Raw genomic sequence first — 26,785 nt, 5'->3', positions numbered from 1 at the left:
AAATAAAAAATTTAAGTATTGTGAAGTTGTAAAATCGAGTAAGTGAGAAAACTTTTAATTGTTGTGAAGTGAAGTGGAAGAAATTGAATGAAATGTGTATGTATTTATAGAGAGTGATGAAAAACAGTGGCGGGAAGAATTGGTGGGAACGAATTTTTTGAAATTAGCGACGGTGTTGACTTAAACCGTCGCAACATTTCAAATCGGCGACGGTTAATTTTTTTTGTCGCTAGATGTAGCGACGGATTAAATAAAACGTTGCAACATTTAGCGACGAGTATTCTTAAACTGTCGCAAAATTAAAACATGCGACAGTTTTTATCGCGACGGTTTGAATTTAACCGTCGCCGATTTATTATTTTGCGACAGTTATTTTATACTGTCGCTATTATTAGCGACGGTTAAAGAAACAACCGTCGCTAAATATGCCACAAAACGCATTTTTTTAGAAAACCGTTGTCGAATATACCAAAAAAAGCGCTAATAGACAACGGTTCTGTAAACCGTTGTCTTTGACCCTAAAAAACACTCAAAGACAACGTTTTTTAAAACCGTTGTCTTTGACCCGAAAAACCGTTGTCTTTTTTACGCAAAAGACAACGGTTTTTACAAAACCGTTGTGGTTTGCCCCTAAAAGACAACGGTTTTATAAAAACCGTTGTCTTTTTCTTAAGAAACACACTTTTAACAACGGTTTTCGTAAAAACCGTTGTTAAAAGTTTTTTAACAACGGTTTTAACAAAAACCGTTGTTAAAAGTGTGTTGTTGTTTGACTTTTTCCTTGTAGTGACAGGACGCTTGCTCTGATACCAACTGAAACGTCTCACTCCCTTTTTTTTTTTTTTAAAATTCTACTAGACATTTTTTTTAAAAAATAAAAGCTCGCATTTTCTAAATATCATTAAAAATAATCGTCTTTATTTTACAATAAAAATATCACATTTTAAAATGACTAACATCAAACATAAACATAAAGGAGTAAAAATCGTAATAGAAAAATATAACATTTAAAAATGATTTTTATTTGTCATTAAAAATAACGCAGTTTAAAATAACTCAACTCGTCTAAAATCATACGTAAACATAAACGTATAAATTCTTAAAATCATCAACGTATGAAAATATTCATCTTCTCTCAATCTCATAAATCGTAATGCGGAACACATGTGGTCCTCGGGTCGTGTCACCATACCAGGTCTGCCTACTCAGAGTTCGACATCTCAAGTCTCCTCATCATGAAGCTCACCTGCATCACACACGTCTAGTGAGTCTAAAGACTCAACACACCTGCACCGTTAATAGCAAATACATATACATAGCACACAACAGTGAAAAATACCATACTCAACATATCTTTCATGAACTTTAAAAACGTAACATAAACATGTCGTGTAAAATCATGAAGTGTCAAAACAGCTCATCGTTAATCATCATTCATCGTTCATCGTTATCATTTATCGTTCATCGTTCATAATTCATCATTCATTTATCGTTCATCATTGATCGTTCATCATTCATCTTTCATCATTTATCATTGGTGAATTCAGTTCATTAGAGGTGACTATCGTACATCATTTACGATGGATCCATCATACATAGAACCGCGGTACCCGGCGGCTGTCGGACAATCAGTGACAGGATCACCCATCCACTGTGCCTAGGCCTCATCATCAGCATTTACATATATGTCTTAACCATTTACATATACTTCGATAGCCACAACTAATTCGCATCATTCAAAACATTATCATTTTCATCACTTATAAAATTCATGTATAAATGCAATTTCCTTTAAATTCAAGCATGCAACGTATATTTTTATAAAATCTTAAAAATCATGAATCATGATGCGTGAACATTTAAAATATCATGAATTTGTGCTCAGGGCGCTGCCAGGACCAACATCTCACCTCAGGTGTAAAATGACCATTTTGCCCCTGGAAACCCAAAAATTACCATTTTGCCTACATACGTAAAATTTCACTTCTTTGACATTTTCTTAATTCCATTGCCTCTAACACGTCTCAAATAATTATTTAAGCTTACAAGAACTTTCCCATATTTTTATTTGGCTTAAATCTATGACTTTTAAATTAATCTTTAAATATAACCTATTAACGCGTTTTAATCCCAAATTAAACCAAACATTAGCATAAAATTCCCAAATTAAAAACTTAGACTTCTAATAATTATTTCAGCTTAAATATAATTTCCCATAATTTCATTAAGCTTAAATCTAGGCGTTTCAATTTATCCTTTAAATTACGTTTCGTGCGGTGATTAAATCTCGGATAATTCCAAAACTAATTATTTTGACCCGAAACTTACCAAACTTCTTAAAACATCCCAAAACTTATTTATAATCATTCCTAGACGTAAAATCGAACTCATTTTATAACTTAACCGAATTGTTTTAAAACTTAGACCGAGATCCCATTTTTTACCCGATTCGATTCAACATTTATCCAAATCTTTCCCAACTTTGACCATATTTTAAAAACCACTTAAAAGGTCCTAACCACCCCAAAACTAAGCCCCTAAATCCCACGGACAGAACCTGCAAGGTGCTGGACCCATCTTCCTTCCCACACCCAACACTCCCATGTGCATCATAGTCACGTTTTTCTTTCCTACCTCAAAACCATTCGGACCAGCCCTTGCTCAACTTATCCTAGACCATCATAGGACTCCTCTGAACCTAAGGCAACCACGGCTACAACCCCATGCACGGAACGCAGCTCATACGCTCGAGGCTCACTCGCACAAGCTAGGCGCAACCAATCTCCCTAAACCAAGCTCGATCACTTACGGGGCTTGTCCAGCAGCGCTCGGCCTCCCTAAACCGTGTCTCAGACCCACAAGGACCTGGTCCATGGCTTGTTTCAGCCCCCTGTGCCACTGGTCCAAGCAAATCAGCCGAAACCCCTACCAGCTATCCTAATCCAACAAGAACCGAACCACCCCCTCAAAACCTTACTCTCGGCCTTTTCCTTGCAGCGTCCAGCAACTGATCTAACTCACAAGGCAACTCCTTGACATTAAATACAGCCCCTTAGCAACCCAAGTCGCAGCCCCGTGCACACCCAAACTAGAAAACGTGAGTTTAAAAGCATGGAATGCACAATTACATGTAAAAACTGAAAACCATTCTTACTCATGCTTGGTTCGAAAGTTTTCTTACACAAACCCATTCAACAGCATATGCATGTGAGATGCAGAAAAAAATAGATACAATGCGTGCCTTGATGTATTAGACGCGAGGAGATCGAAGAACCAACGCCGGAAGAATTTCTTTTGCAAGCACAAGAAGTAACCGAGGGAAGTTTCAGCTGGGGGAGGATAAACAATGATGGAAACCGTGGGAATAATTGAGAATGAAGAGGATGTCGGTTGGTGATGGTTAAATAGGTGTGGGGTAGGCAATAATACAATAATTAACTAATTAACAATTAGGTTAATGGAAGTTTATTTGTTAATTTAAAGTTTAAAAAGATATTTAAGCCCAATAAGCTTAAAACTAGTCTCATTAAATCTAAACATACTCCCGAAAAATATTTCGTATTGAAAAGATTTTGAAAATATTAGTCGAACCCTCAAAAAGTCCCCGATTTCATAAAAATTACGTACCGGTAAAAATTAAAATCTTGCGGGTAAAAATACTCAATAAATCCAAATTCTTGAAAAATAACTTTAGAATATTTTATATTAATTAATAAAAATTAATCATGTAATAAAATAATTTTCTTGAAAATTTCTCGGTCTCCATTCCTCGTTCGAGTGCGAAATGCAACTTAAAAATCTTTAATGCATGAACCTTTAAAATTTCATGAAATAAATTCTATTATGCAATAATAATGCATAAAATAATTAAAACCATAATTTATGAAATAAACATGTATTTAACGCTTTAAAATAAATTCATAAAATACCAAGAAATTTAATAAATTGCATGCATGCAGTTTACGTGAACTTTCCGATTTTCGGGACGTTACAACTGAGACGACGTATTATTCCCTATGTCAATGTGCAATGGTCAAAACATACAGAACGAGAAAACTACTTGGGAGTTTGAAGAGAAAATGCGCAAGTAATAACCCTACCTTTTTTGAAGGTCGAGCCGACTCAAGTTTCGAGGACGAAACTTCTAATAAGGAGGGAGGGATGTGAGAACCCAAATTTTTGGGCATGTAATTATTTTATATAGACATGTATAAGAATTTATTTTCGAGTTATAATAAATTCCAAAATATTAAATAATATATGGTATTGGAAATTTCAAGACAATAAATACATGAAATTCAAAATTGAGTACAAATCATGTATTAATTTCGAAATAAGGCTGGATACCAATCAAATTTGGAAGGAAATATTACACACAAGATAGTTTTTCTCAACAAAGAAGCATCTCAATACTTATGAATGATTATCTCAAAATTATGGAAGGAGCATCTCCAAATTAGGGAAGGATATCAATAGAATTATGGTAAGATTTTCGTCTTACCCCTATAAATATCACCATATACCATTCAACATTTTACACCATTCATATACTCAAAATTTTCGAAATTCTCCCTAGAATTTTCGAAATTTTGCTCTCCAAAAACAATTCTGCACACGTCATCAAAATTCTGTCCAAGTTCAGAAATTCGTTTATCTCGCTCGGGTATTCAGAATCCGATCTCCATCGATCAGAATATGTTTCGGTATGTTTTGAATAATTGTATACAAATTTCAGTCAAATCCAACGGTTAGTTTTTCATTTATAGCCTTTGCAAAAACACTGCCCAGATTTTAGGCGGGAATTCAGCATACCTACGGTTTCTGTTCATAAGCAGGTCAAAAAGACTTCCAAACCCGATCTCCACCGTTCATAATTTATTTGACATACTTATGAACGTACCATAAAAGTTTAAGCTCGATCCAACGGTATATTAAGGCGAAAAGAATTTTAAAAGGCGGCTGATTTTTCGGTAGATGTGCTGCTGCGTTTTCAAGGTGTCGGTTGCATGATTCTTCTATGATTTACGAATTCTTCACGTTTTCTTCTAGTCTTAAGGTAAGTGGGCTTGTTTTAAAGATTAAATCTCGTTATGCATATTATCTTATTCGTTTTTTAAAATACGGTCGAGTACATTCGTCTCCTACTCCTTTCTTGTGTTGATTGTCATACGATTTTGAGCACTGTGAGGAATCGACTGGATATGGGTGGGAATCCAACCATGACGTACCCTTATGTGGTGGGGGATATAACTGCTATACGACATCGCCTCCTTAGAGGAGTAAAAATTAGGGACTGATATCAGTAAATCATAGGAAGTAGATGAATCTCAGTGCTGATAAATGTTATGCATGCGATATGAACGATGTTATGCAAGTCATGTAATTTTCGAAATTGTGCATGATGTTATATTGTGCTCGAACGACCCCCGCTTGCTGAGTATTTTCCAAAATACTCACCCTTTACTCTACCCTCCCCAGATAAGTCAGAAGAAGAAATAGAGAAAAAAGAATCGGACACCAGTTTTTGGGACTGATAGTGGACGCATGAAGAATTTTAATTAAGAATATGTTCTCGTGAGTTTTTAATTCAAGTTATAAACGCTTTCGCAGATTTTTATCGTTTTCAGAGTTACTATTGTAAAGAAGATTCCATTTTTATGATATTTATGCTATAAACTGGTTTTTGTTTATACTGTACTACGAGCTTGTTGTTTAGTAATTATGTGATTGTCGAATAACGTCGGTGTCGACTAACCCCAGTCTCGAGACGTGACAGAACGTGCTCAAACGGCCTTCAGTTACTGAGTGACGATCAAATCACTCACCTCTTACTCTACCCTCTCCTGATAAGTCAGAAGAGAAAATCGAGGAAGATGAACAAAACCAGTTTTGGGCTAATATTAAGATGGATCAAGAAGTTTATTTTGGTTTTCGCTTAGTAAGTCATAAACTTTTACGCATATTTTTATCGTTTTAAGAATTTACGTTGTAAAAACAATTTTATGATTAATTATGAGTAATAAACTGGTTTTTGGTTTATATTATACTACGAGACTTGTTATTTTCAATAGTGTGGTTGTAAAACAACATCGGTGTCGAATAACCCCGGTCTCGGGGCGTGACATGTTGCTTCTTTTTTTCTTGGGCTTGTCTACTTTTGGGCCTCATTAAAATATAGCCCCAACAGTAGGATATAGTGAAAAGATAATAATATATTTGATTTTGAAATCAAATTAATTATCTTAATTTAAAACAAAGTCTAATTAATTAAATAATATTATATATATTGCAATACGATTGGCCGAGCGAAACATGATGTAAAGCCCAAAAATCAGTATACGTAAAATCCATGCATTTATTTAATTTATGAAATTTATTATTTTAATTATTTATGTTTATTTAATGTACGTTAAAATGTTTTCTTGAGTTTTATGTTTCAGGCGATTATTCGAGGCGAGATCGAGGGAAGGAGACCGGGACGATTTTTAGTAAATTTTTATGCAGTATATTATTTAAGATAAGGATGAAGTATTTTAAATAATTTAATTAATTTTAGAAATTTAAGAGTCTAATTAAATTATTTAAATGATTAATTGATTTTAAAATTTTAGAATTTGTAGCATTTGTGCATCTTATTTAAATTAAAAATTTATAGTAAGGTTAATATGAGTTTTATTTTAAATTAGTATGTTAAATATTTTAAATATATTTTATTCATGTTAAATAACCTTAATTGATTCACTAATATACACATGTTACAATTGTTTATATATATATATATATATATATATATATATATATATATATATATATATATATATATATATATATATATATATATATATATATATATATATATCTAAAACACACTTTGACTCACACACACACTCACACATTTACACACACATATACACGCATGTCATATATACACACACACCCACACAATTCTATTATTTTATTTGACTAAAGGAGAAGAAAATTTTGTTTTAAACTCTTGTGCCATTAATCTCCATATCACTCACAAATATATTCAATTATATATATATACACTCACACACGTACATCATATACACACAAAACACATTCATATATTGTCTCTTTTGACTATAGGAATGAAATGTTTTTAAAACTCCTTTTTATCAATTCTTCTCTCCCTTTTCCTCCTCTTCCCTTTCCCCTTCATCGAGCTGATATTTTCTGAAATTTCCAACATATATTTAGTAAGTTTTCTTTGAAAAAACTGAGCGAAGTTCGTCCCGTATCGTCTCCACTTCGGCATCGTTGTTACGGTATTTTTAAATATCAAAAGGCACGTATAATCTGTTCTTGCTGCATCGATCATGTCATATTATGTGTTGAGTTGTTTTTAAGCATAAAAATATATATATGATGTAGAAGTTTGAGCAAGAAATGTATTGAATATGTTTTGAACAAATTTTAGATCCGAAAATTCCTGTTTTGATGTTCTTTCGAAAAATGAAATTTTTCGGTACATATTTTGAGAAACTTTCAACTACAAAAACGTAGATCTTTTTGATACGTTCGATTTAATATAATATTCGAGTTATTTGGATTAAAAACGAGTGAGTTATGGTGTTTTTAGTATGACTGCTCAAATTAGATCCGAAAATTTCTGTTTTGATGTTCTTTCGAAAACTGCAATTTTTCGATACATTTTATGAGAAAACTTTCAACTACAAAAACTTAGATCTTTTCGATACGTTCGATTTGATATAAAATTAGAGTTATTTGGATTAAAAACGAGTTAGTTATGATGTTTTTCGTATGACTGCTCAAATCGTGTTTCAAGAAAGTTATGAATTTTAATGTGTTCTTGAAGTTTTTATGTTGCAGGCTTCGTTAGGGATCGATGGGTGATCGTTGCTGCATATAAGAAAGTTAGTAATGATGTTTAGAGTATTTTTGAGGTTTCGATTCATGTCGTTAAGAGCTTGAATTATTAAGAAGTCGTAAGAAATAAACTTTAATATAAATGACAATATTTTTGGGTCGTATAAATTGTAGGGTGATTATAAAAGTTTAGTTCATTGTTATGGTGTCCTAGAATGGTCTCATAGTGTTGAATCTTGATGCATTATGTGTTAATTGGGAGAATAGACATGTCATAAAATTTTCATCAAATAATTCGTTGGGCAGACGGACACGGACCCGGAGACGGAGGTTAGCACGGGGTTCGTGCCTTCTCATTTCATCGACACATATTTAAACGCACAGACACAGACCACTACACGGACCTAGGGACGAGGTCCGTGCCCCTTCTTTTACATGACACATATGAGGCAGTACCTACACGGACCCGGGGCCTGACCTGGGTACGGGGTCCGTGTAGCTTCAGTTTTTGGGATAAATATTTTATCACTTAAGGTTTGGTTTGAGGTTTTATGCTATGATTTAACATTGATGTTTTACAAGGTCAAGTGGTGAGAAATTATAGAATGTTCTAAGAATTTATTTAGCTTGAGATTAAGCATGACTTTTACGTTTAAGTTGTACACGTTAAGCTTATGAATTCATGTTAGTATGTTGCAGCAACGACACGATTGACATCCAACGAATCCCTCAGCGCCAAGTAAGTATGTATGACGTGTAAAGAAAATATTTGAAGTTTTTGAGGTATGCTAAATGTCTTGTGACCAAAAAGTGAATGGGTTTGGAAGTCGGTGAACGTGGCCGAGGACCTCTCCGCCCGTTAAATTATGAACGGGTTAAATCGTGGTTGGAAAGCGTTAAATTATGAACGGGGACCAACTAGCCCGTTAAATTATGAACGGGGATCTTATGTATGTGGCAGTGGATACGTCCCTGTCAGCCCAGTACTGTGGTTTGTCTGGTCAGATATTTATTATGTTATGGGTCACATGCTTTGAAACATCCTCTACACAAAATGATGAAGTTAAGTATGTTGAAGTATGAAAGCATGTTAAAGAAAAGTTTATGTGATGGCACGTCATATTGTGTATGCAAATATGTTCAAAGTTTATGCAAAGAGCAAGTTTATGAAAGTTTAAGTTTATTATGCAAAGTTCAAGTTTGAATTATGTACGATCTATTTTGAAGTTGTATGCGATTTTATTATGTAGTACTCGTTATTCCCAGTTTATACGTGTTGAGTCTTTAGACTCACTAGACTTGATCGATGCAGGTGAGTATGTTGATGAGGAGACAGGAGGTGGCGACCAAGGGGCAGGCTTGGACTGAGCGGAAGGCTAAACCCGAGGACCACTATGTTTATGTTTTATGAAAACTTTAAAATATTATGTTTTTATGTTGGTTGTGAGATAATTTGGAATAAGTACTTTGTTGGAAAAATTTGAGTATGGGATGTTGATTTTAAATATTATTATGTTGAATGATAAGTAACGACTGTATGAATTTTATGTTTAAGAAAATTTTTAATTTTTCCGCAAATTTTGAATGGTAAAAAGTACGGTACGTTACAGTTGGTATCAGAGCGGTGTTCTTGTAAAGGGTTATGCCTACTGCCAGTCGCAAGAAGCTCATAAGGTCACACCTCAAGTCTGTAAGTTTTAAGTTTTCAAAGATTTATGTTATGTAGTATGCATTAAGTATGATTTCAGCATGTCCATATTTTTAAAGTTCAGTTACGTACATTTTATGTTATTGATATCATGTTCATATGCATGTTGGATTTACGTATTGGGGAATTTTAGAACAGTATGGCTCCTAGACGTTTGATTGCCCGTGGAGCTAGGGATGAGGACCGAAAGTCTCGTGATGGGGAAAGAGCCACTCCTCCTCCTCCACCTCCAGATATGCAGGCACAGATGCTTGCAGCTATGACACAGTTCTTCGCACAGGTTGCGGGGAACCAGGCTCACCAGCAGCAGGAGGTACAGGACCAAGGTCCCAACCGGAAGCAGTGTATGAAAGATTTCAGAAGATGAATCCTCAGAAGTTCTCAGGGACTACGAATCCTATGGTGGCGGAAGAGTGGGTTAAGTCTATAGAGGTGATCTTTGAGTATATGGAATTGCAGGATGTGGATCGAGTCCGATGTGCCATTTTTCTCCTAGCAGGGGATGCAAGACGATGGTGGGACAGTGCATCGGTGGCAGTTAATTTGCCGATGTTGTCTTGGGATGGATTCAAAGAGATGTTCTTCGCTAAGTACTTCACTGAGGAGGTACAGGCTCGTTTGACTACAGAATTCATGAGGCTACGACAGGGAGATAGTAGTGTGGCTGAATTTGTGAGAAAGTTTGAGCAGGGTTGCTACTTTGTGCCACTCATAGCTAATGATGCCCGAGCAAAACTGAGGCATTTCATGGGTGGTTTGCGGCCAGTCTTGCGCCGTGATGTGAGGGTAACTGGCCCTACTACATATACAGCTGCCGTTTCTGGAGCTCTGGCGGCGGAGCAAGACCAGCGAGACATTGACACTGACAGGTTGGGAAAGAGGCCCTACCAGGCACCACCGCAGTCGCAGCATCCGTATCAGCGACCTCAGCACAAGAAACCTTTTCAGGGGCAGCCTGGAAAGAAACCTTACCAAGTACCACCTAGAGGCAAGGGTCCTATTCAACAGCAGGGGGCGCCACAGAAGCCCGCCAATATTCCGGCATGTCCCAAGTGCAACCGACATCATCCAGGACCGTGTCTGTATGGGTCAGGTAAATGTTTTAAATGTGGATCTACGGACCACATGCTGAAGCAGTGTCCTCAGTGGAAGCAACCGACCCAAGGGAGGGTATTTGCCATGCATGCACAAGAGGCGAACTCAGACACTACACTACTGACCGGTAATCATTTATATTTAAGCTTGATATTATTTGCCTTACATGTGGAAATTTTACTTGAGATTATTAGAGTGTTAGTAAAACTTTCAAGTTAATGGAAATATATTGATTTCAACTATGCTTAATGTTAATGATAGAATTTTGGGATATAAGTTTGGTGTGGTGTTAACATCTCTCAGGAAATATTTTCATAAAGAGATTAGCCACAACTGCACTGATAGATTCAGGAGCCACTCACTCCTTTATATCGGAGACCTTTGCTAATCATTTGGATCTCAAGTCCATTGGCCTAGACGTAAAATTTTCGATGATAGTTCCATCAGGGGAAGAGCTATTAGCTACCAGTGTGGTTAGAGACATTGATTTGGAAATGCATGGTCACCTGGTATATGCAGATTTGATCATATTGCCAATGCCAGAGTTTGATATCATTTTGGGAATGGACTGGTTGACAAAGAACAAAGTTCTTATTGATTTTCAGAAGAGGTCGGTGTTGGTCAGACCAGTGGGCATGGAGCAGTTTCTATTCGAGCCAGCTAGATGGAGGAGTTTTCCTCGCATGATTTCTTGCATGCAGGCGAGGAGATTGATTTCCAAAGGGTGCCAGGATTTCTTGGCCAGTATTGTCTTAGCACCTGACGTACCCACTCCATCTATATCAGAGGTGCCAGTAGTAAGAGATTTTCCAGACGTCTTTCCAGATGACGTCGCAGGCCTTCCACCGAATAGAGAGGTGGAGTTTGCCATCGAACTCATGCCAGGCACAGTGCCAATCTCTAAGGCACCATACAGATTAGCTCCAGCTGAGATGTTAGAGCTCAAGCAGCAAATACAGGAGCTTCTAGACAAGGAATTTATTCGCCCTAGTTTCTCACCTTGGGGAGCACCGGTACTATTTGTGAAAAAGAAAGATGGGAGCATGAGGCTTTGTATCGATTACCGTGAGTTAAATAAAATAACGATCAAGAATAAGTATCCATTGCCTAGAATAGAAGATTTTTTTGATCAATTGCAGGGAGCTACTGTATTTTCTAAGATAGATCTTCGATCAGGGTATCATCAGCTGAAAGTAAAAGATGCAGATGTCCACAAGACTGCTTTCAGGACACGGTATGGGCATTACGAGTTTTTAGTGATGCCGTTCGGAGTAACGAATGCTCCTGTTATTTTCATGGATCTCATGAATCGAGTATTCCATCAGTATCTTGATCAGTTCGTCATAGTATTTATTGACGACATCCTCATATACTCGAAGAGCTATGAAGAACATAACCAGCATTTGAGGATAGTCTTACAAATTCTTCAGAGTCGCAAGTTATTTGCGAAATTCAGTAAGTGCGAATTTTGGTTGGAAAAGGTAGCTTTTTTGGGTCATATAGTATCTAGTAGTGGTATTGAGGTGGATCCAGCGAAGGTAGCAACTGTCAAGGAATGGGTTGAACCAAAGAATGCATCTGAAATCCGCAGTTTTCTGGGTTTAGCTGGTTACTACCGTAAATTCATTCAAGGGTTTTCATCCATAGCGGTGCCACTCACTTCATTGACTAAGAAGAATGCTAAGTTTGTGTGGAGTGAAGAATGTCAGAAGAGCTTCGATACTTTGAAGCAAGCTCTTATTTCAGCACCAGTGTTAGCCATGCCATCAGATCAAGGAGATTTTGTATTATACACTGATGCATCTAAGCTCGGTTTAGGAGCAGTATTGATGCAACAGGGTCGGGTCATAGCTTATGCTTCCAGACAGTTGAAGGTACATGAGAAAAACTACCCGACACATGATCTTGAGTTAGTAGCCGTTGTTTTTGCATTGAAATTTGGAGACACTATCTATACGGTGAGAAATGTCAGATTTTCACTGATCACAAGAGTCTCAAATATTTCTTCACACAGAAAGAATTAAATATGAGACAGAGACGTTGGTTAGAACTGGTTAAGGATTACGACTGTGAAATTAGCTATCATCCGGGAAAAGCTAATGTTGTCGCAGACGCATTGAGCAGAAAAATTGCAGTCATAGCTCATTTATCAGCTCAGAGATCTCTTCAGTATGAGATTCAAAGGTTTGACTTGGAAGTTTATCGCAAGGGCAAAGCTCCTAAGCTGTCTAATCTGACAGTCAAATCTTCTTTGTTAGACCGTATTCGAGCAGGGCAGTCTTCAGATGAGCAACTACAGAAATGGAGACTGAAAGATGAAGCGAAGGGCAGTGTTCTCTACACAGTGTCAGATGGTATTGTGAGATACAAAGATAGAATGTGGGTGCCTAATGGTGATTCAATCAGACAGGATATTTTGTCAGAGACACACGCATCTCCGTATTCTATTCATCCAGGAGGTACCAAGATGTACAAAGACTTGCAAATTTTGTATTGGTGGCCAGGGATGAAACGAGACATCCGCAGATATGTATCAGAATGTCTCACTTGTCAACTAGTGAAAGCAGAGCATCAGAGACCAGCAGGGATGCTTAAGTCACTTCCCATTCCAGAGTGGAAATGGGAGAATATCACCATGGATTTTGTTGTGGGTTTGCCGAGGTCAGTCAGAGGATCTAATGCCATTTGGGTTATAGTGGATCGACTAACTAAGTCGGCACATTTCTTACCAGTAAAGACGACTTTCTCCATGACGCAGTATGCAGAGCTTTATATCAGGGAGATAGTTCGTTTGCATGGGATTCCAGTTTCTATTGTGTCAGACAGGGATCCGAGGTTTACATCGTCCTTCTGGAAAAGTTTACATGCAGCCATGAGGACGAAATTGTTATTCAGTACTGCATTTCACCCTCAGACAGATGGCCAGTCTGAGCTAGTGATTCAGATATTAGAGGATTTGTTGAGAGCTTGTATGATTGATTTTCAGGGGACTTGGGAGTCTAAACTACCACTTGTGGAGTTTACCTACAATAACAGTTTTCAATCATCAATAGGTATGGCTTCTTATGAAGCTTTGTATGGACGAAAGTGCAGATCGCCAGTTCATTGGGATGAAGTTGGTGAGAGAGCAGAACTTGGTCCAGAAATAGTTCAGCAGACTGCAGATGTGGTGGTTAAGATTCGTGACAGAATGAAGACCGCCCAGAGTCGTCAGAAGAGTTATGCTGATAAGAGAAGGAGAGATCTTGAATTTGCTGTAGGTGATCATGTATTTGTTAAGATAGCACCTATGAAGGGTGTTATGAGATTTGGGAAGAGAGGTAAGCTGAGTCCGAGATTTATTGGACCGTTCGAGATTCTTGACAGAGTTGGAACACTAGCTTATCGTGTAGCCCTACCGCCGAATTTGGCCGGAGTGCACAATGTATTTCACGTTTCGATGTTGAGGAAGTATCTAGCAAATCCTTCGCATGTTCTGAGCCATGAGCCGTTGCAGTTGACTCCAGACCTGTCTTATGAAGAAAGACCGATTAAAATTTTAGACAGGCAAGAGCGTAGGCTTCGAAATAAGACGATTAAATTAGTCAAAGTCCAATGGCTGAATCAATCAGTGGAGGAGGCCACTTGGGAAGCTGAAGCAGATATGAGACTTCGCTACCCAGAGTTGTTCGGTAAGACTTAATTTCGAGGACGAAATTTTTATAAGTGGGGAAGATATTGTAAAGCCCAAAAATCAGTATACGTAAAATCCATGCATTTATTTAATTTATGAAATTTATTATTTTAATTATTTATGTTATTTAATGTACGTTAAAATGTTTTCTTGAGTTTTATGTTTCAGGCGATTATTCGAGGCGAGATTGAGGGAAGGAGACCGGGACGATTTTTAGTAAATTTTTATGCAGTATATTATTTAAGATAAGGATGAAGTATTTTAAATAATTTAATTAATTTTAGAAATTTAAGAGTCTAATTAAATTATTTAAATGATTAATTGATTTTAAAATTTTAGAATTTGTAGCATTTGTGCATCTTATTTAAATTAAAAATTTATAGTAAGGTTAATATGAGTTTTATTTTAAATTAGTATGTTAAATATTTTAAATATATTTTATTCATGTTAAATAGTCCTTAATTGATTCACTAATATACACATGTTACAATTATATATATATATATATATATATATATATATATAATATATATATATATATATATATAATATATATATATATATATATATAAATATATATATATAAAACACACTTTGACTCACACACACACTCACACATTTACACACACATATACACGCATGTCATATATACACACACACACCCACACAATTCTATTATTTTATTTGACTAAAGGAGAAGAGAATTTTGTTTTAAACTCTTGTGCCATTAATCTCCATATCACTCACACATATATTCAATTATATATATATACACTCACACACGTACATCATATACACACAAAACACATTTCATATATTGTCTCTTTTGACTATAGGAATGAAATGTTTTTAAAACTCCTACCTAACAATTCTTCTCTCCCTTTTCCTCCTCTTCCCTTTCCCCTTCATCGAGCTGATATTTTCTAAAATTTCCAACATATATTTAGGAAGTTTTCTTTGAAGAAAACTGAGCCAAGTTCGTCCCGGATCGTCTCTCGTATCGTCTCCGCTTCGGCATCGTTGTTACGGTATTTTTAAATATCAAAAGGCACATATAATCTGTTCTTGCTGCATCGATCATGTCATATTATGTGTTGAGTTGTTTTTAAGCATAAAAATGTATATATGATGTAGAAGTTTGAGCAAGAAATGTATTGAATATGTTTTGAACAAATTTTAGATCCGAAAATTCCTGTTTTGATGTTCTTTCGAAAACTGAAATTTTTCGGTACATATTTTGAGAAAACTTTCAACTACAAAAACGTAGATCTTTTTGATACGTTCGATTTGATATAATATTCGAGTTATTTGGATTAAAAACGAGTGAGTTATGGTGTTTTAGTATGACTGCTCAAATTAGATCCGAAAATTTCTGTTTTGATGTTCTTTCGAAAACTGCAATTTTTCGATACATTTTTTGAGAAAACTTTCAGCTACAAAAACGTAGATCTTTTCGATACGTTCGATTTGATATAAAATTAGAGTTATTTGGATTAAAAACGAGTGAGTTATGATGTTTTTCGTATGACTGCTCAAATCGTGTTTCAAGAAAGTTATGAATTTTAATGTGTTCTTGAAGTTTTTATGTTGCAGGCTTTGTTAGGGATCGATGGGTGATCGTTGCTGCATATAAGAAAGTTAGTAATGATGTTTAGAGTATTTTTGAGGTTTCGATTCATGTCGTTAAGAGCTTGAATTATTAAGAAGTCGTAAGAAATAAACTTTAATATAAATGACAGTATTTTTGGGTCGTATAAATTGTAGGGTGATTATAAAAGTTTAGTTCATTGTTATGGTGTCCTAGAATGGTCTCATAGTGTTGAATCTTGATGCATTATGTGTTAATTGGGAGAATAGACATGTCATAAAATTTTCATCAAATAATTCGTTGGGCAGACGGACACGGACCCGGAGACGGAGGTTAGCACGGGGTTCGTGCCTTCTCATTTCATCGACACATATTTAAACGCACAGACACGGACCCCTACACGGACCTAGGGACGGGGTCCGTGCCCCTTCTTTTACATGACACATATGAGGCAGTACCTACACGGACCCGGGGCCTGACCTGGGTACGGGGTCCGTGTAGCTTCAGTTTTTGGGATAAATATTTTATCACTTAAGGTTTGGTTTGAGGTTTTATGCTATGATTTAACATTGATGTTTTACAAGGTCAAGTGGTGAGAAATTATAGAATGTTCTAAGAATTTATTTAGCTTGAGATTAAGCATGACTTTTACGTTTAAGTTGTACACGTTAAGCTTATGAATTCATGTTAGTATGCTGCAGCAACGATACGATTGACATCCAACGAATCCCTCAGCGCCAAGTAAGTATGTATGACGTGTAAAGAAAATATTTGAAGTTTTTGAGGTATGCTAAATGTCTTGTGACCAAAAAGTAAATGGGTTTGGAAGTCGGTGAACGTGGCCGAGGACCTCTCCGCCCCGTTAAATTATGAACGGGTTAAATCGTGGTTGGAAAGCGTTAATTATGAACGGGGACCAACCTAGTCCGTTAAATTATGAACGGGGATCTTATGTATGTGGCAGTGGATACGTCCCTGTCAGCTCAGTACTGTGGTTTGTCTGATCAGATATTTATTATGTTATGGGTCACTTGCTTTGAAACATCCTCTACACAAAATGATGAAGTTAAGTATGTTGAAGTATGAAAGCATGTTAAAGAAAAGTTTATGTGATGGCACGTCATATTATGTATGCAAATATGTTCAAAGTTTATGCAAAGAGCAAGTATATGAAAGTTTAAGTTTATTATGCAAAGTTCAAGTTTGAATTATGTACGATCTATTTTGAAGTTGTATGCAATTTTATTATGTAGTACTCGTTATTCCCAGTTTATACGTGTTGAGTCTTTAGACTCACTAGACTTGATCGATGCAGGTGAGTATGTTGATGAGGAGACAGGAGGTGGCGACCAAGGGGCAGGCTTGGACTGAGCGGAAGGCTAAACCCGAGGACCACTATGTTTATGTTTTATGAAAACTTTAAAATATTATGTTTTTATGTTGGTTGTGAGATAATTTGGAATAAGTACTTTGTTGGAAAAATTTGAGTATGGGATGTTGATTTTAAATATTATTATGTTGAATGATAAGTAACGACTGTATGAATTTTATGTTTAAGAAAATTTTTAATTTTTCCGCAAATTTTGAATGGTAAAAAGTACGGTACGTTACACATGAACTAATATTTGCATTGCTCTTGAGCATAACGTCAAAATGTGACTAATTATATACAAGTGTTGTCATATGAAAAAATGTCTTGATTTGTGTAGATGCATGTATTGTGCCGATCGATAAGTAATTTCTGCAAACAAAAATGATATAAGTAGCTTAATGGAGGTCTGAATTTTCTTGATTTACTCTACTTACAAATTTAGATATTTATAATAAATTATGTAAACTCAAAGAAGATCATAGAATGCGAAACATGAACTAATATTTGCCTTGCTCGTGAGCTAACATCCAAATGTAGCTAATTTTATACAAGTGTCTTATGAAGAAATTATGTCTTGATTTTTGTAGATGTATTGTGACGATTAAGTTTTTTGCAAACAAAAATGGTATAAGTCTTAATGAAGATCCGGGTTTTCTTGATTTACTCTACTTATAAATTTAGATATTTATTTATAATAAACTAGCATATATAGCGTATTTGGTTTATAATGATTTCTACTTTTCGAAATTGAAAAATAATGTTCATAGTGCATCCACACTTTTATAGAAACCAATATGAAATACATGTGATAATAGACGGTAAAAATTTGGAGTTGAAAATAAAATATTTTAATCTTATGATGATATATAACAAATGATAATAAATATAACATATGTCGATAACAATATGAAAATGAAATAAATTTTAAAAAATATTATCCAGTAAAACCGGACATGATATGAATTAATAATATTTGGAAAATAAATTTTAATAACAAAAAATCGGAAGGTGGAGTACTATTAGAATGACATCTATTTCCAATATAATTACAAAATATATCAAATTAAAATTTTAAATATGTTTAAATTATTAAGTTTTTAAAAAATATTAAATAATCATGATAATTAATATGAATAAAATAAAAATAATATTACAAGAATGTTCTTTTAAGAATAAGATTTGAAATAGATATATTGAGGATATATATATTCTATTTGAGTGTAGAAATTACACATTTTGATGTAGAAGTTGTACTAAAATAGAGTTATGAGTCGGAGATGATCTAAAACTTTACATAAATATCTTTATGGTGCATTTTGATTTGTACAGGGAGCTTGGTAGATCATAATTTTTTCTTCTCATAATTGGAAAACAATATCTATGATCCACACTTTTTATTAATAGCAAAAACTGGAAGGTGGAATATATTATTTTATCTCTTAAGAAATGAACTTTTTATTGACTTGATATTTTTTGTGCTTCCCTTTTTTTATATATAAATGGAACAATCAAAATGATAGATTAAACGATTTATCAACAAAATTCAAAAATAAAAATATAATTACGGCGTTAAATGATAAACATAATTAAATAACCTAGAATTTAAGTGGGTATTTAAAAAAAAATTAAGTAAAACAATAAGCCATGAAAGTCCACATTTACACAATCCTAAGATGACAAAACTATATAATCAATTTTATATATTTATCATTGTGGTGCATTTTGATTTGAATAGGGACGGGGATATACAGTTAGTCTTTTCACAATTGAAAAATAATTAATATACACATCCATATTTTTAGAGGTAGATTATATATGTAACTCAAAAAGGATCATAGAATGCGAAACATGAACTAATATTTGCATTGCTTGTATAAAAATTTTGAGTGAGTCTCATTTGAGACCGTCTCACGGATCATAATCCGTGAGACGGGTTCAACCCTACCCATATTCACAATAAAAGTAATACTCTTAGCATGAAAAGTAAACTTTTCATGAGTGACCCAAATAAGCGATCCGTCTGCACAATACGACCCATGAGACCGTCTCACTTAAGTTTTGCCTAAAAATTTTATACAAGTGTTGTTTTATGAAGAAATTTCTTGATTTGTGTAGATCATGTATTGTGACGATAAGTTTTCTGCAAACAAAAATGGTATGAGTCTTAATTGAGGTCCGAGTTTTCTGCAAACAAAAATCATATAAGAAAAGGAAAAAAAAAGAAAGCAGCAAAACCCAATCCCCCAATTCATTCCCGCTCCTTCAGCTCGATCACCCGATCAGCCGTGAAATTCCGCACCGAGTCCTTCAAAACAGCTCGATTCGAAGGTATATTTTGTTGTCTCAAGAGTTATCGCGATAATTCAACTTTCACATTTCTGATATTGTCGTTATTGTATAGTGATCCGAGGAAAAGAAATCGTCGAAAAGAGAGAAATGGGGAATTTGGATGTGTTAGTGTTTTTGGGGAAGAAAAATTGAAAGGTTTAGTTGGATATTCAGCGTTTTCTTTGATTATGATTGTTCAATTGGACTTTTTTTATCACTCATTTTCCATTATTAATCGATGCAAATTTTTAGTGGGTTCAACTGATTTTAGATGAATTAAATTGATACTGTTGGTTTAAATTGCTTTAGATTAGTTCTTAAGCTTATGATCTGCCATTATTTTTCGTATGTGAACTTGTGTCTGGATGCTTCGTTTGATACCTAAATAGTTGGAAACGAGCAATGGATTTGAAGTATATGCTTATTGCTCGTAAGTTTCTGTAGTTTGAAAAGTATTTTTAGATATAGTTGCGCTCACTGGCCCAAAGTTTAGACTTCTATTATTCTAGATACATTCTACAACTTCCATTGTTCAAAATACTAGTAAGAAGTCATTTAGTATAATCGTTAACTGCTTATGTAACTTAAAAATGTCAAGGGTTCATTCTTCCTTTGACCCAAGGAATGAAACTGTAAAGCTGAAGTGAAATTAAGTGGAAAGGAATGACTTCATAAGGTTGTGCTTTTAGAAAATAAGGCAAAGAGATAGATTGTCGTGTGCCAATCTGGGTACTAATAGGTTTTCTAGATTATTGCACATACCGAATCTCAATACTTTCTGCATGGATTTCTTTTCTTGATTTTTCCACTTAGATTTCCAACAATTCAATATTGTTTATGATGCTTAGACTTGCAACGATTCTTTTTCCTATTCTTATTAAATATACAAGTAAAGGAGATGAAATCTATGCATGCTGTTCTATAGAAGTTAGAACTTGGGAAGACCTCGTTATCAATGTTATCATTTATTTATTTTCACTCTTTTGTTTCTTTCTATTCAAGTTGTTATTTGTTATTGAATATTTTTCTTTAATATTCATGGTTTGTTTGATCTCGTTTCATGCTATGTTAACAGTCTAGGGCAGAGAATAGTTGTTAGAAGCCTTTTATTTTCTTGAGTTAAATCAACAAAATTCTATTTTTTCGTCACAGATGGGCGACTATTCTATTCTTTTTTTAAAAACCAGGGCGGATTAGTGTTAATGGAAGAATGACCATTGAGGAACAAGATGATCACCCAGTGCAAACCATTTCAAGGGTAAGCTAGTTATCATTGTTTCTCGAAGGTAATGTTGATTGACTTCGAGCATCATTCTGGCTTTATCATTTTTGTCTTGTTTTTCCAGCATGCCAGAGGTAGTGAAAGGGATGGAATAGTGTCTGACCAAGTCTAATCTTAATTATTTGTTTTGCCTGCTGGATATGATTAGGTTGGATACTTATATCTATGTCATTCGATTTGCTACTAGGTTGGCTTATTATTTGTGCTTTTTGAGAATGTTCTTAGTTTCTGGGTTATTGTATACCCAATATCTACATAATTTATTTTCAGCTTTATACTTAGAACAAGATGCAATGAGGTATATGGGTTGGCATTGTAGGTAATTTAATTAATTTTTGTCCCCTCAGTACTGGTAGAAACAATTTTAACTATAGATTTTGGTCCCAATAATCAGCTTTCTCAAAGACCATGTTTTAAACAATTGACGGTATGAATTGTGCCTATGTATAAAGACATGAATGGATAGTTCTTATTATTTGGATTGTGATTGTTGCATTAACTTTTCAATTTCATTATATATAAGGTAATCTAAAACAAAGTGGTTCTGTTGAATGTGGATATTATGTGATGAGGTACATGAAAGATATAGTTAAATCTGAAAATCCACAGTTGAAGAAGATGATAAATTTCTTCTTTATGATATGCTCTGGTTTATTATTGAGATAAATTGCTGCCATTGGGATATGTGCACATGAAATCTATATAATTATTAATTCTGGAATTTGTGCTATTAGGAGAAATCAAATGAGGATAAACATTTTAAGGCTCGCAAACAGCCAAAACCATGTCTTTGAATCCATAAAAATCTAAAAAAAATGATGCAGAGGGCAAACAGAAGCTTCAGTGAAGTCTGGTTGTAGGAACTATCTTCTGCATACTTCAGGTATCAAAAATGTGAAGTATATCAATTTTTTATGAGTAATAACTAATAAACATTTCGAAAGAATGATCAGTTTTTTTTATGCAATGTTTTGCAGTTAATTCAACAAAAGATATATAGAAGTGAAGAAAAACTTCAAACATATGCGTATACATTAGAAGAAATTCCCATCTTCTTCTCTTAATTACCAGATCAATCTTATGAATCAAACATAAATATACAAAATTGATCAGATACAGTGACGACAATACACTCACACTTCAAGTTTTCCAATGCAAGAGAAGATAACAAATAAATTTCCAAAGTCAACCCATACAACACCAGAGTCAAGAGAGATTTAAGTTATACAACTTCTGAACAAAGTCATGAAGATCAAAAGCATGCTCCCTGAATCTATAATCTTTATTTTCTTGTCCCTTTCATTGTCATTTGTTGGTCATCCCCTTTCCAATGTAGCAAAACCTGGCTGCGAAGCCAAGTGCGGAGATATAAGTGTTCCGTTCTCTTTCGGCATTGGCAACAACTCAGGCTGCTCCATAGGCCTCTAGGTTTGACATGAATTGTGATAATTTTGTCACTTCGCCTAAACTCATCATTACATCCTCTAATCTTGAAGCTGTCAACATATATGATAACAAAATACGGATAAAAAACTCGGTCTCTGAAGTATGCTACTCAAAATCAGGCAATATCATTAGGCAGAACACGACAAACTTCGACCTGACAGGGTCCCCCTACAGCTTTTCTGAGTACAATAGATTTACAGCAGTGGGTTGCGACGGTGTTGCTATGATTATTGGCACCAACAACATGAACTTAACAAGCCAATGTTATTCAGTTTGTTCACATCATGATGATTTATTTGACGGATATTTTACTGGAATTGTCTACTGTCAAACTCTGATTCCAAAAGGTTTAAAGAATATTACCTTGAAACTCATGAGTATGAAATTTAGTTTGGAGTTTTGATGCTTGTGGGTACGCTTTTCTCGGGGATCATGATGTGTTTAAGTTTCGGGTTTCGGATTTCTCGAATGAGAATTTTAAGAACAGGACAATCCAAGAAGTCCTTATTGTACTTGATTGGGCATTTGGGAGTGGGAATTGTCAGGAAGCTAAGAAATATGCTGATTTTGCTTGTAGAGAAAATAGTGTTTGTGTTGATTCAAGCACGGGTCTTGGCAGATACCGATGTAATTGCGCAACCGGATATGAAGGCAATCTGTATCTTAGTCCAGGCTGCACAGGTTAGTTTATATTTCTCTAATTGTTGTATAAATATACTCTTCTAGTAAGACATGACCCTGATTTGCAAAATACAAAACAAAATATGATGTGCTCTTATCTTGATTTTTTTCACTATTTGCCTGTTACCAGTTGCTTGCTTCTCCAGTTCTCCTATTTACTATACATTTAAATATATAGCTTTATTCAAGAAACATAAAGTTCCCCAAATGGTTCACAAAGTAGTAATGGAAATACGAGGTATGACAGCAATAAAAAAAAAATAACTTGCTTTAATTGTCTCTTCAACTTAATTAATTTCCATCATCCTAGCTAACTCTATGTTTAAGTTTCAATAGCTAGCTCTTTCCTATTTTAAGCATCCGAGTCTATAACAAGAGATGCACCTGATCGAGTGCTCATATCATGTATAGCTGTTAGGTCCCCGTGTTTGCAGCGTAGACGTTGCCATAAGAAGACGAGATCTGAATTTTATGTGTTTGAGAAACGTATAAAGATCAAGACACACCAAATTAAAAGGGATCAATGATGATGTAATTTTGTAAATAAAAAAAACTATTTTAGATCTTATTAAATATAAGTGACTTTTCAAAGAATCTCTGATCGATTAGCTTAATCCGGCCGTGCACATGCCATTATATATATTGTTCGATAAATCAAGTAATTCACAAAATTTGTAGTGTTCTGCTGCTAAAAAAGGTACAATAAAACAACTGTATAATGGATGAGTACTTTACCTTAATGAAGGAAAAATTAAAAGGTGGCTCAAGTTGATTGAGCATCTTAAATATTAATGTATTTTGTTTTTTTTCTAAGACTTATTTTTCATTAAGATTGACGAAACAAGAGAAATTTCAATTATCGATCCATTGCTGTATATTTGGTTAATTATATATGTTAGCTTAAAATTGTTTAGCAGAGAAATCCCATCATCAAAAGCTCGTGTGCTGAAATAAAGAAAAAAAAAATAAAGCTCATATGTAGAAGTTGTACACCTTAATTTAGTAGAATTCGGTGACAAACCAAGTGTAGCTAGCTCAGACAAAATCTTACAAGTTCTAGAAATGGGGCGTATGGTTTCGTTCAGTCTACGTTGAGAGTATTATCCCAAATACATTTCTAACAATAAAATGTCTATTTTTAGATATGAGGTCCATAATTAGTCGGATTTCATAAATCTCAAAATAAACTAAGGTCAGATTCCCTTATTGGTGAAGTTTGGTTAATGCCTTGATCTCGAAAATTCTGTGTAATCTCAAACTTGAAGGCGACAAGTTCCATCACGAATATGTGTATTTTCAGAATAAATTAGTTAGTAACATTAAATAATAATGAAACTTTATACGATGTAAAAAAAATTTAAAATAAAAAATGCCTTAAAAATAAAATACGAAAAGTATTTAGTTTGATGAGATATGTTTATTGAGTTTTATTTTGTATTAAAACAAAATATGTCCCATTATATTCTTAGGTCGAGGTTGCACAGGCCTACATGATAAAGGGAACTGTCACCTAAAATTAATCATCTAAATTTTTTGATCTCTGTGCTAACATGCATGCTTGAGATTTTAACATATGGAAGACAAATCGATATACCTATGTTATAAAAGAAGTTTGAAGTTGAGTTCAACTACAAGTTTTTGTCCAAGACAATATAATAGATGTTCAACTTCTTTCTCTGGCCACATGCTGCATATCTTGTAAACTCATAGAAAAATATTGCAATACTTCAAAAATAATATTGTTTTCTTTCCAAGGTTTTGTCATTGCTCCTAAAAAACATAATGTGATTCCATGTAACATATATAAATGAATTCAAGGACAATCCATGTGATGAAAATGGTATTTGTTCAAACACTCCTGGGAGCTTTAATTGTGTTTGCAAAAAAAAGATACTCTGGTGATGGAAGAAAAGACGGACATGGATGCATTGCTCTAAACTCTCATTTTCCACTGATAAAATACTCCATAGGTAATTTATTTTACATGCTAGTAGCTCAGTATTGTGAAATCAAATATTATATATATGTGTTTGTGTGTATTACATAAATATATAAAGGTAAGATTGAAGATAAGTGACCACCTCAATTGACCGACTTTTGCACATTTACCTTGTTCTCTTCATAATTTTTATGTTGTCACTTGATGTTTCAGGTTTCAGTATTGTACTACTATCCATTTTAAATGGTATTACATGTCTATATTACGTAATGAAGAAAAAAAACCTTATTAATGAGAAAAAAATTCTTACGTCAAAATGGCGGACTCCTTCTGAAGCAGCTGATTTCATCTCTTGAGTCTGGAGTCGAGCCGTGTAAGATCTTCTATGCCAAAGAGCTAGAAATGGCAACAAACAACTGCTCTGAAGACCGGATCCTTGGCATGGGTGGTTATGGAACGGTATACAAAGGAATCCTACGTGACCAACGAGTTGTCGCTATCAAGAAATCGAGAATAATGGACCAGAACCAAATCGAGCAATTTGTAAACGAAGTGTCCATTTTGACCCAAGTAAATCATCGAAATATCGTTAAGCTTTTGGGATGTTGCTTAGAGAGTGAAGTTCCTTTATTAGTTTACGAGTATATATCAAATGGTACACTCTATCATCACATACATCACAATGGCGAAACGCCTTGGTTTTCTTGGAGCGACCGTTTAAGAATTGCTGCTGAATGTACTGGTGCATTGTCCTATCTTCATTCTCAAGCAGCAACGCCAATCATCCACAGAGACATCAAGTCACAAAACATACTCATGGATGAAAAATATACAACGCAAAAATTTCGGATTTTGGGGTTTCAAAATTAGTCCTCACTAATCAAACACATGTAATCACTCGAGTCCAAGGGACCTTTGGATATTTAGATCCCGAGTACATCCAAACAAGCCGGTTAACCAAGAAAAGCGACGTCTACAGCTTTGGAGTTATTCTTGCAGAGCTAATGACAGGGAGAAAGCTAATCTCCAGCACGAAACAGGTGATGAGAAGAGCCTGTCCATATTTTTCTTGATGTCATTAGAATGCAATCGCTTTTTCCAAATCTTGGATCCCCGAGTACGTAGAGAGGGGACTCTAGAGCAACTCGAGGTCGTTGCTGAGCTCATAAAGAGTTGCCTTAAGCTACAAGGTGATGATAGGCCAACGATGAGAGAAGTGGCGATGGAACTCGAAGTACTACGAAAAGCAATAGACTTGAACACAATGCAGCAACGGGGAGTATCCCTTTGATCCACGCAATAAACGACCCGCTTATAAGTATTCACCAAAGATGTTACTTCGATTACTCTCCAACGGCCAGCCTTCCAAATGTTCCAAGAGTACAAAGTCAGTTTTCTTGAACAAATCAGCAATCTAAGTGAGGAATAGGAGATAGTTTTGCCACCAGAGAGCTTTCATTTGTCACAGAGGAAATAGGTCTTTAATAACGTCAGCCGAACGCTGTACAAAGAGGAGGAATGTGCTTACTTAACTTCATATGTGGGAACCCGAAATTCCAGCAGTAGCTAACATTTTGCAGCAGCTTGCAATATTCAGCAGCAATGCAAAAATTTCAGCAGAAACCAACAATCCCAGCAGCAACTAATATTTCAGAACCTGGTATTTTTTCAGCAGATGGAATCCAGCAGCAGAAGAATTTAGTAGCGCGAGATTCCAGCAGACAGCTAATGATTCTGCTTATGACTTATAACTGAAGCATTTAACATGGAATAAAGACTGTTAATGGCACATAATGGCATATTATGGTCATTAATTGGGAGG

At 34.9% G+C, this 26,785-nt stretch overlaps 1 pseudogene; it reads left to right on the top strand.

Annotated features, from left to right (window-relative positions):
• Positions 1-19,370: 19,370 nt before the first annotated feature.
• Positions 19,371-26,425, top strand: LOC140817693 (putative wall-associated receptor kinase-like 16; annotated as a pseudogene).
• The last annotated feature ends 360 nt before the right edge of the window (positions 26,426-26,785 follow it).

Source organism: Primulina eburnea, chromosome 17, assembly GCF_022965805.1.
Source record: "Primulina eburnea isolate SZY01 chromosome 17, ASM2296580v1, whole genome shotgun sequence".
In the NCBI taxonomy this organism is placed as follows: Eukaryota; Viridiplantae; Streptophyta; class Magnoliopsida; order Lamiales; family Gesneriaceae; genus Primulina; species Primulina eburnea.
The sequence above is the reverse complement of the archived record's forward strand: the minus strand, read 5'-3'. Positions and strand labels throughout refer to the sequence as shown.